This window comes from Rhipicephalus sanguineus, chromosome 2, assembly GCF_013339695.2.
Source record: "Rhipicephalus sanguineus isolate Rsan-2018 chromosome 2, BIME_Rsan_1.4, whole genome shotgun sequence".
Lineage (NCBI taxonomy): Eukaryota > Metazoa > Arthropoda > Arachnida > Ixodida > Ixodidae > Rhipicephalus > Rhipicephalus sanguineus.
In genome coordinates this window covers 17,563,918-17,580,313 of record NC_051177.1, presented here as the reverse complement: position 1 = coordinate 17,580,313, position 16,396 = coordinate 17,563,918, and the positions used below count along the sequence as shown (strand labels likewise).

The 16,396-nt window shown below is 42.6% G+C and overlaps 1 long non-coding RNA gene across 1 annotated transcript; it reads left to right on the top strand.

The window, feature by feature from the left end:
- The first annotated feature begins 392 nt into the window (after window positions 1-392).
- LOC119382465 (uncharacterized) lies at window positions 393-13,271 on the top strand. The gene is made up of 4 exons (XR_005181541.2): window positions 393-1,431; window positions 3,346-3,415; window positions 7,234-7,292; window positions 12,656-13,271. It is a non-coding gene; the product is annotated as an uncharacterized LOC119382465 (long non-coding RNA).
- The last annotated feature ends 3,125 nt before the right edge of the window (window positions 13,272-16,396 follow it).

The following is a 16,396-nucleotide window of genomic DNA, read 5'->3' as shown; positions in this document are numbered from 1 at the left end:
ACAGTTCGAAATAAGGCAACAATTTCGCGCAGTCGTGCGTTCACATTATTCCAATATTAAGATTTCCCACGGCGCATATGTCATCAAAAAGTTATGTTGGAGTAACGTGTGCCCTTCGCGCGACGGGCACGTGACGGCACTGGTGAAACAGTGAGAGCGCCCAAGGCGCAACGCGAAGCGGCAGACATATGCTGTTTTACCCATGCATTTACAGCGGACACAATTCTTCATAACTTACTTCTGGCAGCTGTGCCACAATTTCCTAATGCATGTTGCACGAACGATGTGATTTCGTGCATTAAGAAACGGCACAAAAATACATCGCACAGCACATTTGCACTGCGTACTACGTGCACCCGTGGGCACGGAGATGAAAACGTTTCCGTGTATTTTGAACCACGTATACAACACGCGAAAAATGCAATCACGGTTAGTTATCTTTTGTATTGTGTTTCCGCGTGATGGATATGCTGTGTCAACGCCCCGCTATAGCCCCGCGATGAAGCAAAACGCATTGAGCTGTACCAAGCGAGAAGCAATGAACCAAATGGTTCAGAGCAGACTCGCTTTTGTATTAATAAATGAAGTTAAGGCTGAAGGTAAACATTCATTAAGCTGCGGATGTAAATACATGACAAAATGTTCGTGAATGCATGATGTGCATTTTCACATCGCAGTCAAAGACTGACCTCCCCTGAACAACTTCACTAACTATTCCGCTAGATCTGCATAAATTGCTGTAAATTTCAATGACAGATTGATGAGACAAATATATAAGATCGCGCATTTCCTTCTTGCAGCGTTAGCACTCGCGTTTGAGCTATTTGTAGCAACGTACACACGATTTTTCTGTTCATATGTCGATACCGAAACTGAAACTGAGGTGGTGGTGGCGTGGTGGCGCTTGTGTCGCCAACATCGCCCTGTCGCTTTTTTTTTTTCTTTCCAAACATGGCGGCGTCCTGCATTTCGTGTGTGCGTCGTAGTGTCGAGTTTTGTTCATGCGGTCGACCTTTACTGCGTTACCTCGCATTGTGTGTTGTGTGTTGCGGTTACTGACGTAAGCGCAAGTTCTTCACTGAGTATGATCCGCGGCACCGTGCAAATAGTCACCAGATGCCGGCCGTGCGACTCCGTTCTCTGCGACTCCTTTGTTCGGTGTGATCGAGGGACGTGATTCTTAGCTTTGGAGACCCTCTTTACACCGTGCCCTCTTCAAACGTTTCCACACATCAGTGAGTAGCAGCACCGCAATCTTTACTCGACGGCACGCTCCGTGGGCCTAGAAAATGCCTTGACGTTCGAGCACTTCGGGAGCTATACCGGCGGACAGCCGGATGCGGGTAGCTTGGCCGTTCCTTGCTCTGCGCATCGCTTGAAAACCGGCGGTCATCCTGCAGTGCACGCTGCCAGCGTGCTTTCTTGCCAGAGGTGAGTGATTTTGAATGTTACGCTTCGTACGTTGTCAGTCGTTCTTATTGTAGTATGCGTTGTCGCTGAAGGAAATCGCATAACTTGTTGGTACCACATATCGTTGTTGTGTGCATGGTGCTTGCGCACGACGTTTGTCCAAGAGCGTAGTCAGTAGTTATATAAAGTTTTGGTAATTAGCTCGTGCGCACGCACTGCGCCATGTTAAAATTTGCTGAAAGGAGACATTTTTCTCAGACACACCATCGTCATGTGTTTTATGCGTGCAGTTTACACTTGTCAACTTACTTGGGGTAAAGCAAAGAAATCGAAGCTTGATTTATTTCTTTCTTTTGAACGAACTCTAAAGGAATGATCTCCAGCCACCGTGTTGAGCCATGAGCCGTGTATCAGTACAGTGGGAGAAAGAAAGTGTATGTAGGGATATTTTCTTTAGGCGTGCATTTTGTGCGTCCTTAAGTAACGTGACCGTCAAAAGCGTTTAGGTTAGCACTCTTGGACATTGTTTGTCGTCTTTTAAGCAATAGCTAAGGTGGATTTGGTAAAGCAATTTTGCAGCATGACACTGTATTTAGTTTAGTCAGTTTGACCCATTTTTATGCGTGTTGACCTAATTTGGTAAGGCGTACTCTCATCTGAATTTGCTATTGCTTTCGGCACTGTATGTGCGTTCGTGCATTGCAGTTACCTGTGACAGTGGTATTACGTGCAAAATTCGTGAGCACGGGGTGTTGCTGGCACCCCGTGTTCATGCATTTTTCATCTCTTCCAGCTCCCATCTTACCCTCAACTTCTGCCTTTATTGGATTGGTATTACTTGTTTCCTAACTTCTGCAGCTGTATAGCTTGTGGTAAGCACTCATCACTGTGTTTATGTGCTAGTGCGTTTATGTAAAACCATTCATACGCTATTCGCGCTCTACTGGTGGAGCGATAGGTGGACTGCAGTTTTCCATGACGCTGGTAAGTATCATAAAGCACCACTTAAACAGTGCTGTAATCGTACCCACGAACTAGAGCTCAGGCTCTGTTACGGCACCATAAATCTTATTTGCTAAAGTATGCTAAATTGCGTAAAGTATGCTATAAATGTGGTTGCACATTGTGTATGTTGCTAAGGGCACAAACAAGCCACCCTGCATCTAAGGTAGATAATATGGCACTCACATGGCTTGTTTCGTTGAACGTGCAACGTGGCATAGACCAGGAATGAAGCGCCGTGTCATCCAATTCTTCCCTCACCTATGCCGCGCTACACATTCAGCTGAATATGATAACGTAGCAACTCGCCCAACTTCCTGTGTTAATCCACTGACATGGCACAGTGAAACACTGGCATGCGGAGCTTTGTTGGATGTAAAAAGACATGTAGACCACAGAAATTCTGCAAAAACTCGGCAATTTTCATCAAGCACAAAGTGTATTTCTCATAAATTATGTTGAAGGCAGCAAAGCACATGCTGTTGACATTCATTCAGTAGAATTCATGGGAAAGTGTATTGAGCAATAATCACATGTACGATGAGGCTTTAAAAATTTCAGGTAACATTTATTCACATTTTCTTAGATGGGTAATTGTGGAATGCCCATTATAGCATGTGGCTGACAAGGATGTGTGTTATTAGTGAAATATATTGACCTCCCTCATGTTATTTTCTGTCTAACACATAAGCTAATCAGTGCATAATGTGTTAGTTCCATGATGAACGAAGTTAAAAATATCCCTGTATTTGTCAGTCCCACTTATTATTCAGTGTATGGTTTGCGTGAGACCATGCCTGCTTGGCATAACCTCTGAGTTGACTGGTAACAGCCTTATTACACAACTTTCTCTCAAAGCCTGTCCTACCAGATTTCTTTGGCAACAAACCAGACCAAATTCTTGGCAATGCTTTAACAAAGAAATTGTTGCAGCCACCTCCCCTGCTGGTGATGACCATATGCAGCCAATGCTGATGTGAACCCGAGGGATTAACAAATGCAGGTAGGTCACAGCTCTGCTGTAAACAATTTTGACATTATTGTCACAGATCAAACTTGCGATTTATGTGTGACTACTCACATGTGGTGAGGTTCAATAAGTTTCATCTGCTACGCGCGAACATAGGAGCATGTAGGAGTGCTAATGTGGAGTAGGAATCTTCTATAATACATAGGACATATGTGCCACACATCAACATCAAATTTAAAATGCATTTAGATCTGAAGCAGCTCAATACTAAAGTGTGTCGTTTCATTTCTAGGTCTAGTTTAATCTATAACAACAACAACCTATATCAGGCACCAAAACAGCCAAATTTGTCAAGTCTAGAAACCGGTTACATTGTTGTGTTGCTGTTCCGTGTATTCCTGTGTATCAAGGATTATTCCTGTTTCCATTTGCATGTTCAGTAATGGCACCGCCCGTAATTCCTGCACTGATTCAAGGAAATAGGGCCACATTCAGGAAATTTGGCTTTCATGTATACAACCTTGTACAGCAAAGAGATTTGTGTGTTATTGCTAGAGGGTCATAATGAAGATAGCACAGAATACCACACACAAATACACACCATGCAGGGGCTAGCCAGAAAATTTGTTAATAGTAGCGGCCTTGCTATACTTCATGTTTTTTGTGCATGTGTTCGTATGTGTGTGTGCGTTTATATGAACATGCAGCATTTCAAAATTTTGAGGGAGCTTGAAATCCCTCCTCCAGTTATGACAATCACGCCATGACTTGTGATGTTTTGTGCAATATTTCGTTCTTTTTTGCTGTTTTCATTTCAACATGTGTGAATGTTCCTGGAGCACCATTTTGAAGCTTTCCTACATATTCAAAGTTAGATGGTGTTCTCATGGCGCTCTCTTTTTTATAATGCTACAGCACTTTTGGGCAATACAAGAAGCACAATTACACACACTATTGACCCTTGTAACATTTTCCTTCTCATTGTGAACCAAGTAGGCCTGCAATCAATCCTTGCTTTTGTTGTTGCATTGAACGTTACACATGGCTCTGAACATTCTCTCCTAGAGTTGAATTTTCGTGGTACTTTGGCGACACCTCATGCCAGCGAGAGATACCCGTGGCATAAATGCATTTGTTGCAGATAGGCACACAAAAGCAATGCTTCCTGAGGCGTACAGTGCCTATCCATACTTTGTACACACATCTTCAAAGCCATATGATTTTGGTCACAAATGCCACGTGGAACACGACAAAGAGATTCCTCCTATTGTGATCTCCCTGGTACCAGTGAGTGGCACCATGGTGAATGTTACCATACTATGAACTTCTTTAGCGTCGAAATTCGATCAAGGATGGAGATACCCTGTTAGAATCTATACCAGCCAGGCTAAACTTTTTTTAATGCATTGAGGGACACGTGCAAGGGATGCGGATTTGTTGAGTTTGACATCCCAGAAATTAACAGTAGCACATTTGTTCTTATAAAATGGTATTTTCGGTGGCCTCGAACCAAGCATTGGTGAGAAAACACATTCCACAAATACACAGCAGCAATGCACAGCAGGGTGATTCCACGAGAGATCAAACATGCCTGTCCGGTCGATATTTTTGTTTTGCCTGGGTTTTTTGTGTTATGTGGGCACACTCAAAGTGCAGTGAACCGAAAATTTTATTTCCAAGAAACGCTCCCAGCGTGGCAAAAAAATACTTGAAGGTGGCGGTGCGGGCCTCTTGTTTTTGCTCACGGCAATGTTTTCGGATTTCACGGCAGAATTTAACGCGAACTATGAATGACGTGTTGAAAATTTTTTTTCCTGGTTTTAAAATGCAATACTGTGAATTATATCCATGCATTTTTTATGCCGTTCTCAAAAGGAAGAAAATGTGAAAAAATGGCAAACATGGTCGAAATAAAAAAAAGTGTGCTAAGCTTGAGGCACCTTGGCGCCTTTCCTATTTCAAACAGAAATTTCAAAACAGTGTAAATATAGAAAAGAACCTTTGCAACATTTATACGGAAGATCATTTTCCTACGGGCAATGCAAAAAAAGAAAAAAATAGTTAAAGAAGCGAGTTTTTTCAAAATATAAAAAATCCGGTCTGAATTTTGACGGCAATTTTTTATTGAAGAGCGCTTCTGTCAATGAACACACGGTTTTAATATCATATGACCTCATTTGCTTTGTTCACGAGATATAACGGTCCAAAATGACCCTTGCTGTGTGTGGTCACTTTAGTGCGACTGATGTTTATCAGCTTGCATTGTGCGTAAATCTCAGTTTTAATTATTCTGATGCAGCAAAACCATGCTCTGGTGGCTGTTCGTCAAGAAAAATATGTTCTCAGATTTTATTGGTGCCTAGCGTATGCGAAAGTGGGCTGCTGCCGCCCTCTAGAAGGTGAATAGGACTCTTTGTGGAACAATTTGGAGTCAATAACTATCAATTCTTAAGTAGTGTCAAAACAATCCAACAATTTCAGCTTTATGAGAATGCACATTCAGGCACTGCAGGAATGACCATTCTTTTAAGATATGGTGTCATTTTTTATAGGCTAAGCGATGAGTCACTCACACACATTGCCTTGTGCCATATGGTGCATCACTACAATTTTCCTTCTTGTGTTGTATTTTTTAGAAATCTGCTAAAAGGAGAGGGCAAGCAAACTTGTTACGATGAGCAACAGCTATAACCTTCTTTTACACTCTTTTTATGAAACTCGCTCTGTTATTGAAATGTTGCATTATTTGAATAGCTACTCAGCCAGACATGATGAATGCACATTAGCTTGTGTGCTTATTAGTGTCCGGTTTCTTCAAAATATATTAAAAAAAACAAAGATGTATATTCTACAGAAAAGGCCGTCAATAGGTGCATCACATATACTTCATTTTGCCCATCAAAACAACATGTCTTTTGCGACTCACTTCTGCGGAATCTGTGTGGAGGAAGCGTAATAATGAAAGACAGTTTTCTCGTTCAAAAAAAGTTATGTTTGTCTAGATAATTGTGCCTTGCATTTTATTTTGCTCATATTTGTTAACCACATTTGCATGCTTGCAATGCACAACTCAATCAGTAGTGTGCTTGATTGGGACTGCACTGGTTGGTGCAATATAAAAGGCAATAAAACAGCATTAGACAAGATGTGAAGATGACACACACGCCACTAGGAAACAAGGCAGTCAGAGCCAATGTGAACACTTTTCTAGGTCTTTGGCCTAAAATGAAGTATATGCAATAGCAACCTCCTCTCTACTAATACATATAAGCCAACGCAAAGAAAACTGGTGGCGTGGCCGACGTATCATTTTATTTTGCACTTCTTTGTTGACTATGTCATTGCACTGTCGTAAGCAGCTATCTTGGCAATGGGGTTTAATAAAACTGTTCACCATGCTCGTCAACTTTGTCTCTGGTATTTAGCTGGGAGAGAGCGATAGCTTGAGCCATTTTCACAGCTGATTGGGGAAGTCATGTATGTACTGTTGATCATCATTCAAAGCCGCATAACCTTTCTATGTCATCGACGTTTGTAAATATTAATCGTCTCACAGTTCCAGATGAAGTGCATTTATAAAGTTTTTTGCCCAGGTATTGTTATAAAAGTTGCACGCAGATAACCTAGTAGGCAACAGCCAAAATGCATTCTCACACACTGACGATGCATCTTGTCAAATTTACTTATGTTTGTAGCTTGTGCATGCTTCAAGAATTATTTCTTGGAAACTTTTTAAAATATCTGACTAGCAGCTTATACGAGCTCGTGCTTTTTAACCTATATGCATTTTTATAGTAAAAACATTATTTGTATTGTTTTGTCTAATATTTTGTATTGCGTTTTTGCTCTAGATCTGCAAAGGAGCTGTCCTGAGGCACCATGCTTACTCAAGTCATGCAGCGAGAGTCAGGTAAGTATTATGTTTCACCTTCCTGCAGCTGTGTTCATGGTTCACTTGCAAAACTGTCATATTTTCATGAATTGGCAATGTGGGGACATTTTCTTCAAGACTGCGGTTGAGCAGCAAATGGTCGTGCCACTTTTCACCATCCTAAATTAAGGTAGGCATGCAAACACGGGCACAAGAGAGAAATCGGGACAACAGAATTGCTGACTAACAGCTGAAGAAATGCAGAGCGGCTGAAAAGAAGGTAGACACAGACACTTACCTGCACACGGGCATGGTGTGACACTGTGGCACTGTGGCAGATGTGGGGCTTTACGTGAGAGAAATGTGTAGGCATTTGATTCATTCTTTATACAAGTTATTCGACGGCTGCCTCAAGCATGCACTTCCACTGGTAATAATGTGCCAGGCATATCGATACTTGCGAATAGTAGCTTGCATTCATCGAATTTTGGTGTGCATATACACCCTCGACAATGCAAAGATAAATTAGTGTGGTAGCCACTGGTTTACCACCTCTTACGTTCCGTTAATCTCTGAATAACACAGCAGCCCATCTGTCCTATGTAGAAACAGCCACAGCTACAAAGAACTTTATAAACCAGAGCTACACAGCAATCAGTAAACTAGTGGGTGTGTCTTGCAAAAAAATATTTGAGTCTGCCTTTTGTCTATTCCCTGCTCATTATTTCTCAGTACAGTGGCGCAAATCTTACCTGGCCCATTGGCAGCCATAAGGGCAACATTAATGCCTTATCTACTTCCCACTTTCTTTAGCCTATGAGATAATCACTGAATGTAAGGAACACCTAAGACACGCTTGTTGCTATTGCTTTCTGCAACCACGTTCAGACGTAGCAAAATGTGCTTCTTTAAACATTGAGCTACCGAGGCTACTACAACGCAAGAATGACCTACATCTAATAGATGCCTAACCAGTTCATTAAAGCTGGTGCTCATTGTGTTCACACAGGACTTGGTGAGAAAATACTTATGGCATGACACAGCAATGCCAGTACTATTCCTTAGAAACTTAGAATGCTTGGATGAGAAGTTGAAAACAGTAGTTTGGAAGATCTAGGAGCAACCTGCCATCATACGTGGTTCCACAGAAACACTAAGGTAATGTCCTGAAATTGTACTATTCTGTCATTCTGAGCCAATTATTTAGTAACGTTCAGCCCTCGTTCAATTACATCAAATTGTCTATTCACTGAGGTAACCGCGGTTTCAAGTTTATCACCGCTACAAAAAATCAATCATGTAATTGTCCACGTAATGAAAAACCTCAATAATATATTTCTCTAAGGCCTCCTCTAAGCGATTGTCAACTGTGCTAAGGTATAAATCACTGAGAATTGGGGCATCTTTAAACCAATGCAAGTTCAATTCTGCGCATGTTACGCTGCGCATGTTACGGTTACCAATTTGAATCCATGGTTACCTCAATGATTGAACAATTTGAGTTAAATGGAGGATGGCCGAAGTTTACTGAAGCATTGCTTCAGAATGATAGTATACAAACTTTAGGCATTTCCTTAACATTTCAGGAAAACCAAGTTTGCTAGCAGTATTCTTCTGGATATTCAATACTGTTGTCAAACTTCAACTCCAAGCATTCTAAGCTTAGAAAAAACGCTATTTTCATGTCATGCTTAAACTCATCTCTCACCAGTCTGTACACAAAATGAAGGCCAGCTTTAACGCACAGGTTACGCGTCCATTAGATGCAGGTTATCCTCGTTTTGCAGTAGCCACTGTCACTGAACGTTTCAAGAAGCCGACTGTGTCACGTGCAAACATGGATGCAAAAATTAACAGTAACAAGCGTGCCGTAGGTATTCTTTACACTCATTGCTTATCTCACAGGCTAAAGAAAGTGGGAAGTGCATGCAGTGTCAATGCTGTCTTTACGGCTACGTAAGATTTGTGCCACCTTGCAGAGAAAGAATAAACAGATAATAGACAACAAGTGCACTAACATTTGTTTCGTAGAACACACCAGCAAATTTACCGATTGCCGTACAGGTGTGGTATAATGTTTCTCTTCGCTGTTGCTGCTTCTCCAAAGAGCAAATGGGCCGCTATGTTTACTAGAGATTAACGAAACATCAGGAGTCATAAACTGGAGGTTTACCATCTTATATAACCTTGCATTGTCGAGAGTGTAAATGCACGCCAAAATTCGATGAATGCGTTGTTTCATACAAGAGTGGAAATGTAAAACCCTGTAATGGTAGAAGCCTGGCATATCGATAGTAGTGGAAATGCATGTGTGAGCCAGCTGTCAGCTGACTTGCATGACGAACAAATCAGATTCCTGAAGTGTTATCTCTCACGTAAAGCTCCAAGTGTGCCGGATTGATAAGTGTCTCCCTATCCCTGCAGATGCGTGTAAAGGTATTTGTGTCCACTTTCTTTTGCACCACTGTATGCCTCTTCATTTGTTTGTTGGTGTTTGTGTTGACCCCACTTCTTTCTTGTGTCTGCGTTTGCATGCCTACCTTCATTTCAAGATGAATCATTACCAATTTTTTCAGCTTTCTGTCATTCTAAATATTCTTCACCAGCTTTGAATAGGTTAACATGAGTCCAGTATTGCCGTACGAACTGCAGAAATGAAGCTGAGCACGTGTGGTAGCCTTTGAACGGCATGTGAAAGCCCGAGATTTCTGTGTCATCATTGCATGGCACTTATATTCATACGTTCTAGCCAGCACATCAGCCCTCATCAAAAAGAGCACAGGACAAATCTACCTATATACCTTCTAATTGCAAAATAATCCAGATCTCGGAGTTCGTTTATAGTTCACAGTCAATCTATTTGAAATGAATTGCATGGTTGACATGACCTCGGAACTTATACATTTCTGTGACATTTGTGTGAAGACATCATCCAGCCATCACGTCGCTGTAGATACACAGTAAAGAGGCAACAATTCAACAAATGCACCCGTAAATATCTGAAAGGTGTTCTGAAAAACACAGTAATGCCGAGGCTTTTTGTAAGAAATGTTGTCTGTATACATATCACTGATATTAAATGAAAGGGTGGCAGGATTGCATTGTCACACAAAAGTATGTCATATGTATGGGTTCTGATGTTGTGTAAACTTGGTGATGTTTAAGAATGGTCGACAAAGTATATGTTCTCGTTGATCATTTAATACACTAGACAAGAACGAGGAAGAGACCAAAGCAACACCAGCAAAATTTCAATGATGAATCACTACCACCTTGCCCAACTGTCAGTTCTGATGGTGCCCTGATTAGAATCTTTAGGTCAGTAGATTATTACCTTTTCTTTATTGAGTGCTGATGGTTCGAGGCTGCGGCAAATGCGCTCACTTTCTACGAAAAAAGTCATGCTAGTTTGAATGTCACGTCTGCTGTTCTGAGCAATGAATGCATTCAAATTGGGTACCCTAGCATATAGGTCAGTGGCTGCTACACATGCTGGACATAAGCAGTCTGTTAGGCCAATTTTTTACTTCAGTTTGACCCATTCAGTGCTGGTGACAAATGGCATCAATGTTTGTTCCCTAAGACATCTGTTGAATATTGAACAAATATGCTGTGTCCATTTTGCATATCTGCCATTTCTCAGACTGATTTTGTCACATTTTTCCCTAGTTGCCATTATTTTTATCGCACTCAGCGAGTAATGCTGCTATTGTTTGGACGAAGAGGATGAAAAGCAATAGGCGAGCCCAGTTTTCGTTTAACACTACCATATGAAAAAACTAGTAATGGATTCAAAGAAAGCATGGGAAAAACAATTTAAACCTTTTTTAATTGCGCTTTATGTCCATTTAATTTCATTCTTATGCTGCAGCATTCACAGCCATACAGTTAAACAGGACACTTATGATTAATGAAATTTGTAAGATATGGCCTGCCAGAGTAATCTATTTACTTAAGTATAAGTGCTCTGTAGTAATCGCATTGTGTTTGAGCATAGGAATATGAACAAAAAATATAAACAATTAGGACCATTCACCTTACTAGGATGACGTGGTTAGCTGTGCCTGTCCTCCACAAAGTTTTCTTAAACTTTCATGCCTTCCCATCGTGCCAAAAAAGGAAAGTTCTGCACGCAGCACATTCACGGCACACTAACGCAACATGCTCACACCATCTTGGACATGAAGGGCGTTAGCATACATTGTACCATCTTTTTCTGTGCTGTTTCATTTAGATTTGCGAACGAGTGCACTTGTATTGGCACAAACAATCTGTAGTGAATTGCATCTGATGCCAGCATATGTGTATGTGTATTTGTGTATGTGTATTTTTAAGTCTATTACAAGATATGAAAAAGAAGTTATTTCGAGGAGTGTCTCCCCTTAAAGGACACTAAAGTGAAACCTTAGATCAGTTTAGACAAATAAATTATTCTTTAAGATATGTAATGTCATTAATTTTACCTTCATAGGTAAATTAGTAGAAGAGGAAATTAAGGTCAGTGTTTAACTTGTTGAATTTCATGCTAAAACTCAGCACATACATGTCAACATGACGTTGCAAATATCACGTCTTTTATTGTATTTTGGCCACATTGGTTCACTAAAATTTTGTGAAACTTATGTTAAGATTTAGGTCTGTAGGAACACAATGTAAAGAATATTGCCCGTAGAGGTGCTGGCAAAATCTGATATCACGGAGAGCTGGTGTGGGAACGTCTGTGCAGCGTCGCCTCGTTCGGATGAGCACCGTTGAGATTCGGATGAGCACCGAATCTCAACGTATCGACAGTGCATGGCAATAGTTGTAAAGAAACCCCCAACGTCACGACACGTTCACGGCTTTTTTACGGGCTTATTATTTTTTTCATTCCAGACATTTTCTGCACCAAAGACTGAATAAAAATTAGGGCACCTTCTGTGTTGCAGGGCAGTGAAGCCAATCTTCCGGATACTTTCAAAAAATATTTTTCTTTTATCTTGCGAATAAAGTGCCTTTAAATAGTTTTTTAGCTGTTTCGGGATACGTGAAATCAAATGGGCAAATAAAAAAATTGTATTTTTATAGTTTTTAACAAAAAACTCGGTAGGGAAAGAGTTGAAGTTGTTGCTTGCATATTTTTGTCAAAGATGGCTGGCATAAGAAATAGCAATATGGAGTCTCAAAGCGCACAGCAAGGACATCCGTTGACGTACTTTGTAGCTAATGGGGTTTGCACACCAGCCTTGGCAATGAACTACGTACTAGAACGTTACGGACATGTGGACTGATTACGTGCTGCCTTTTATTTGACTTGATATGGTTTAAGCTTTTGGTCAAAGCGATTGCAACTGGTTTCATTGATGTTATTGCTCCAAATTTAGTGAAAGCAGTTTATTTGTTTTTATTCAATTCTGTTGTAGCATGCCTGGAAAAGTACATCAAAGCACACCCCATCTGGCTGACTGCACTACCTCAAGGAAACTGCCTTTCTCCTATCTGCAAGTTCCTAAGAAGTTACTATATGAAGCAAGCCAGCAGGGCGTACGTGTTAGGCATGGCAGCATGGAGAACAAATAAACATGAGTATTTGGTGCAAGATGCATTCATTGATTTTGTGCTGCATCAACATGTGGCTGCATGCTTGGCCACGTGTAGACACAGCAAGTAAACTCGTTAACCTCAATGGTAAAAGGTTATCTATAATCACGTTAAGAAGCACGATGTCTTATTTTTGTAAATAATTGCATAGCTCGACTTTGACTCAGGCATCCAACACCCATCGTTATCTACCCATTATCTGCCCATCACCCAGCATACACCCAGTATGTCCATCACCCACCGTCCACCCACCAGCCGTCCATCATCCACCATCTGTCCACCATCCGTCCATCATCCACCATCTGTCCACCATCCGTCCATCATCCACCATCTGTCCACCATCCGTCCATCACCCACCATCTGTCCACCATGCGTCCATCATTACCCAGTACCATAATCCACCAAGATGATGGGTAGTGGGTCCCATCATGCCCACCATTGTGCAAATTTTCAATAGGGTAAACTTTAATAAAAGTACATTAGCAAGCATTTTTCGTATTTCGGCGACATGACATTCGCTCAACGAAATTTCCTGGAACTTGGTATGTTAGGTCGATGGCCCCCTCAGGGGACAATGTACAGTCTCAATGGAAAAAGATTTGCACACGTGACCGGTTGCCGGAGCGGCAAGATTGCGACACGCGGCTCTGTTTTTCCCGAGCACGCCGATATCGAGAGTGCCAAGCACATTCCATTTTCCAAAGCAGGGGTGGCCGGCGGAAAGCACTCCAACAAACAGCTTTTTTCTGGGCAACAGCGATAAAGATACGGTTGCTCGCAACTCCAGCGAAAAAAAAAAAAGAGAAATCATGTGCGTCGCCACATCTGCCGATAAGCAATGAACAAGCGCTTCTTTAAGATAGGGGCTTTCGGATGGGCCAACAGCAAGATTGGGCTGCTTTCCGCCGGACCGCCGGCCACCCCTGCTTTGGAAAAGGAAATATACTTGGCAATCTCGCTATCGGCGTGCTCGTGAGCAACAGCGCCGCGTGTCGCAATTTTGCGGTTCCGGCCTGCGGTCATTTGTGCTAATCTTCCTCCGTTGAGACTGTACTTAATTTTTCATGATTAGGAACTACGTAGGACTCACTAGATGCCATCAAAATCTGTGACGCCATGATGCTTGTTGCGGAAATTTTGAGGTGGCGTCGTCACCCGCATTTCTTTTGCACGCTTTCTCACTTACCAAGCGTCTCCTCGCAGTATGCTCAGTGGTTTTGAAATTGTGAAAGAGTAATTTACTAATATGACAAAAATCGTTTTTCACTTTAGTGTCCCTTTAACGTAGACTACCATGAGCTCACTTCAAAATTTGTGGCGAGGCTCTCCAAACAATACGGTACTTTCGAAGCGCCGGAAAGCTGTCTTAGGTGCCAAAGGACATAGCGTGACGCCTTTTTAAGACACTCGTATTAACTGATTTGTATAAAAAGGCATTACTTGCAACGCGCCAGTTTTGTTCAGTTGTTCTTCATACACGTCTCTATAATTGATCGTACTGATTCGCTGAACATCATGCGGTGCTCGAAGCGCCTACTGGTTTGTTTTGGAATAGTTACCAGAGCGGTAAAAACTTAACGGAAAAAATGGTTTGTACAGCACAGAGCGCTGGAGCGTCTGATCCTGACCCAACCTGTAACGGCGGAACGTACAAAGGGATCAAGCAACCCTGTGCAACAAACGCAGGTCACGTAACCTTTAGTCTTCTATTTTTTTTTTTTTTTTGCTATAGTGACCACGTCACAGCTGAGGCATCAACACCAACTAGCTCCACTCTCTTCCTAAACTGCTCAGCGCACTGGTTTAAAATGATGACCTCAGCCTCTTATATGTGAAATTGACTAGTCGATTACGCTGACCATAATGTTGCCGTGACGTATTGCCGGGAAGTCGCCTTTCTTGCATTCTCTTGAATCAGTGCCGTAAAGCCAACTTGCACAATTCCTCCCCCCGCCCCCTCTCTCCCCGAAAAAAAAAACCGGTAAATTCTGCAAAAGTGTAATATCAAATTAGGCGATACAGGGGCCTAGCCAGAAATCTTTGTCCGGAAGGAGGTGGGGGAAGGATCAATCATACTTTATCCGCGCGTGCGTTTGTATGTGTGCATGTATATATACACATGCAAAATTGAAAAATTCTGGGGGCCGGGGGTCTAAACCTCCCCCCTCCTCCCCTCCTGGGTACGCCAGTGATGCGATACGTCGAAATAATTCCCGTGCCCGTGCGAGTTCAATATGTGCGAGTTTGACTCTAATCAGTCAGCCGACGACGCAGCCCGACTGGCCCACGAAGGAACTCTAGTGGTTTCGATCGCTCTGCAAAGGACTGATATGGGAAGATACCATTATTTGCTTGCTCGTAATCCCACACACATTTTATGGTCGTCTCCTAGTTTCCAAAAGTGTAATTTACATGAAATGGATATTTCTTTGAAGCTACAACTACCATTGCAAATTTCCCGCCCCTATGCTACGTTATTGTGACGCCTTTTTAATAAGGGTGTTGCATTCACAAATGCGTACTAGATTCTCATTTTAATGACGGGCACCTCTACAGGCGACTCCTGCTGGGCCGAAGAGACAATATAACACGTCCTGTGCAGCTGCGCTGGCTATGACGCGCAACGACAACCGTCCCGGATGTTCCTGAACCAACTGAACACAATACCATTTTCATCAACCAAGATTCTAGGACCATGGTCATGTGCCTCGGTGGCGCAGGAGGCAACGAAGGCGTTGCTGAAATACTTAAAGCCGACAGCTCTGTGCGAAAGCCAGTAGACTTGATGTGCTCACCCAAGTGTGCGCATGATCCTGTCCATCTCTCTTTGCCCCTTTACCCCGAGTGCCGGGTAGCAAAACGGACGTGCGTCCGGCTAACCTCACTGCCTTTCCTTGGTTCTCTCTCGCACTGAAAGCTTACGGTGGTGAAGAAAACTGCTCTAAATGCCCTGAATTAGGTGTGCGAACAATAAACGCTTAATTTTCCCTGGCGAAAGGTGAGGCGGTGCTAAGCTACTCGAATGACAATGCGAGAAACAGTACCGGCTACATGGCGTAAATATCACTCCCGTGCTGTTATTACAGATAACAGACTGGCCCGCTTGCTGATTGGACCACATGCGTGTACCATAAGAAGGTCGGTGAACCCGCTGTCTGCGAAGAGTATAATGCGCTTGTCGGGCGTCCGCAGCACGTCGGCCACGGTGCGTATGCGCGGTGCCTCGGTCTTGACCATCAGGCTCGCGCTCATGTTGGCCGTGAAGAAGTTCATCACGAAGAAGCAGCACACCAGCCACAGCCACAGCAGTCCTCGAAACGGGGCGCTCTTGTTGCCGGTTTCGCGATGTGTAGTAGCTGCGCAACGCTTCACACGGTTAAACCACGTAACAATACACACACAAGGAAAGTTATAATTGACAACCACCCGCTTCACAAGAAATTCCATGTGGGTTTCTAAGAAAGGAAAACTTCTACTTAGAGAAAAATTCGTCCTGGTCCGAGGATCGAACCCGGCACCAACCCGGGACCCGGGACCCGGAACCCGGGACCCGGGACCCGGAA